At 54.5% G+C, this 3,457-nt stretch overlaps 1 long non-coding RNA gene across 1 annotated transcript; it reads right to left on the bottom strand.

Moving 5' to 3' along the window:
* Nucleotides 1-244: 244 nt before the first annotated feature.
* Nucleotides 245-2,815, bottom strand: LOC135576025 (uncharacterized). Its single transcript, XR_010467556.1, has 3 exons — nt 2,371-2,815; nt 1,197-1,927; nt 245-654 (listed from the first exon to the last, which is right to left on the bottom strand). It is a non-coding gene; the product is annotated as an uncharacterized LOC135576025 (long non-coding RNA).
* Between the last annotated feature and the right edge of the window lie 642 nt (nt 2,816-3,457).

The raw sequence follows: 3,457 nt of genomic DNA, 5'->3' as shown, positions 1-3,457 counted from the left end.
CCTGGAACACTTCAGGACACAGCAATATGTCCCGAGTTGGGTGGCAGGAAACTCATCTGGACCAAAGCAGCTCTGTGGGAGCAGAGGACACACTTGTCTTCCCACAGGAAGTGTCCCCAGGAGGGAACGTGAAAATCTCAACATGAGCAGCTTGTGACAGAGCGTCCAGCTTTGGGAAACCCGCTCCAGGAAGAGAACGTTGCACTCCAGTTGTGCACACACCTTGCTGATCTTGTCTCCGGTGAAAGCTTCAAACCTCTTCAGACAGACCGTGAGAACCTTGGGCGCGCGATGGACCGTGAACCTCTTGGAGGCGGCAGTCACCTTGTCACACCTTGAAAGCCAGGACAGAGCCAAGGGCTAAAACGCACCGTTTTTTCCCCCAAAGGCCAGACAGACTTTCCTGTCTCACACATCCCTCTGCTCTTTTAAGGCTATTCAGTACCATAATGCCATGTTAAAAAACCTGCGTCTCATTACTGTGCCTTAATTCAATGTGAAAAGCTGACTTCTGCTCAATGACACCTTCGCACAGGATCCAGTATGAATACATCATCAATAATGGCCTTACTTGCTACATTTAAAGCAGTTTTCACCATCCAGGTGCTCCGGTTTCACAAAGTCTTCCAGAGCTGCGGTGACAGATGCGGCTGCCTGGAGGAGTGAGAAGGGAGAGCCCTGAGCTCTGGGAAATTCCCACAGCCAAACACTTACGAGGAGTTTACGCAAAAAAAACAGCTCGATGACGCTGAGGAGACCCACTGTGAACCCGCAAGCAGTGCCCAGGAGGCAGAAAGAGGGTGTGATGCTGAACATCTCCCTCATTTCTCAGGGATTCCCAGGGTTCTCCAGAGCCACCTCTTTGTGGCACTGCACAGTTCAGCTGCGATGGTATGGGTGTCACCAGTGATGGAAACAACACCCCCATGAGCCTGGGAGCCAGACGGGTGTTGCGGGAGGGCAAGGGAAGAAGGAGGAGGGTACGCCATGGTGCAGAGAGGGGCACGTGTGCCTGTCCAGCTGAAACCAGCTCTGACAGGGAGACCACTGCCATGGCCTCTGCAGAACACAGTCCATTCCACCTCCTGCCCACCTCCAACCTCTCTTGTCAGATACGTTTTTAAGCCAACTGTGTGGAATCTGGAAAGCTACAGGGGCCTTGGGACGTCTTGAAGCACAATTACAAACTCTCTTACTTTGATATCCAGAGGAACATCCAGGAAGGCCTCGTAGGAATCGGAAACCGCTTGGCAGCTCCAGCATGTGACTGGAAGGCAAATGGAAATGCTCAGTGACAGGGGAAGTCGACAGACTGTGCCGGGTTACCCTCTCACACCCACTGCGCCAATCACACCATCGGCTGTTGTCGCAGGCAGACAGGAGGGCACAGACGATTCCAAGGAGAGCAATAGCAGTGGAAAAGTACCTCTGGATCTCAGAAAGCCCCCAAAGATCTGATGGACGATGGTGGTTGCTTGAGAGGACATGTCCAAGCTGCAAACCAATGGGAAGGCAGAGTTATCTCCTCCCAGAGCCTGGCTTTGTCTGAAAGCCCTGGGCATAGTTTTCCTTGAGGGGAGGACATCAAGGACTCCAAAGGGCTTGGGAATGCTGGAAACACAATTTGCTTGCGCTTACTCGCTGTTTCCTCTCAGACAAGCTCTCTGCATGGCATCCATGGTGCATCGTAAGAACTCGTGGGCGTCCTCCTGCCTGCCATGCTGGAAATTTTCTCCTATTTCTAAGAAAGAAGAAGTTACTAGTTCTCTCCTACAAGAACGGCATCAATCATGTCACAGCACCTGCACTGACTCACCTGTGAGAAAATCGACGACAGCCCAAGGCTCGATGGCACTGGCTGAGGAATGCAGGACCTGTTGAACGTGCACTTCCATCCTGCACATGACGCAGAAGCCTTTCTGGCCACCTGGAGAGGGAGGGAGGAATGGGAGAGGGAAGCTCCTCAGGTTTGCAAAATATCCACAGCGATGGGAAACCTAATGGAGGTCTTGCAGTTTAAGAATTCTCCATTCCTCCCAAGTTGCCCAAGTCCCAACAAGCCCGGGACATTTTAACGCACAGAAAACTTTCTTCAGAGGGATGCTGAACTGACGGAAGCTTTCTGTGCAATCAGCAAAGGAATTTAACTTTCAGGAACAGGGACCAAGAGCCTGGGATAGAAAGAGGTGCCTTTCTGAAGATGAACACATCCAGATACAATAAGCTGCTTCTAGGCTTGAGTGTTCAGAGAACACCAACTCAGGGAGCTGACAAAGAAGGGCCACTTTTCTCCTAGATCAGCTTCCAGATTCTGGGAGCCCTTGGGCCCTGCTCAACAGATGGACAAGGAATGTTCCCAAAAGTACTCACAGGCCCGGCTGTGCTCCCCAGAGAGCAGGTGGTTGGCCAGAGGCGGGGTGTAGGTCAGGCACTGCAGGACGGAGTTGAGGAAGCACGTGTTGCCCAGGTTGTGCAGTCCCGCTCCAGCTCTCTGGCTGTGCTGCCAGGTCATGCAAATCTTCTCTGGGGGAAAGAGGATCCTCTGTGGCGGAGCCATTCCCTCAGCAACGACTGCCAAGAAACCACATTGGAAGAGAGATGAGTCCATGTTCTCGCACAAAAGCAGATTTAAAAGTTGAGTTCTGTATCTGTACAGGAGCACCCAGGAAAACAAGCTCTATCCTCCCACACAGAAAAACTGGGGGAAGCCTAACACTGCTCTTGAAAGTTCCTGGTCAAGGAGCAGATTTGGAAAATAGCGTGTTCCCCTGCTCACTTTGCCAAAAGTGCAACAAATCCGCACTCTGACTTTTGTGCCCTGAGCAACCTTCCTTTCCTTCTGGAGTCTTGACTTGGATCAACCCCCGGCACAGTCTCCCCGTGCGTGTCAGGGCTGGAGGGTGCCCGGCAGACGGGCTGCGATGCTGGAGCCAGGCAGGACGGGGAAAGCTGGGTGCAGCGGGTGAGGAACTCGCTTCAGACGGGCAGGAAAGGTCCCCGTCCCACAGCACGGTTGCCTCCTGCCCGCCCAGCTGCCTCTCGCTGCCCGTGCCCTGGAGCAGGAGCTGGGTCCCCTCTGCACGCAGAGGCTGTGCTGGGGCCGGCTCCCAGCTCGGAGCAGCCCTGGACTTAGGCAGCATCATGGCCAACACCTGTGGAACCCCCCTGCCGGCGTGCAGGGAAACGTGATCCCGGTGTTGAGCAGGGAGTGCTCGCTGGCCCCCGCCCTGCCCAGACAACCAGGGCCCCTCACTCACCCATCTCCAGGTCCTGGGCCATGCACAGCTCCTGGGGCTCTGCTGGAGAGCTGCTCTCCTGGGGAGCCCTGTCCTCCTCCTGGGCCACCATGGGGCAGGTGAGGTGTTTGTCTGCCATCTCGTGGGTTTGGGGAATGAGGTATAGGTGAGGAATTGGGAAGACTTGGTGAAACACCACGAGTCTGCCAAGGGCAGCCGGG

The sequence above is a fragment of the Columba livia genome, chromosome 22, assembly GCF_036013475.1.
Source record: "Columba livia isolate bColLiv1 breed racing homer chromosome 22, bColLiv1.pat.W.v2, whole genome shotgun sequence".
NCBI lineage: Eukaryota > Metazoa > Chordata > Aves > Columbiformes > Columbidae > Columba > Columba livia.
The sequence above is the reverse complement of the archived record's forward strand: the minus strand, read 5'-3'. Positions and strand labels throughout refer to the sequence as shown.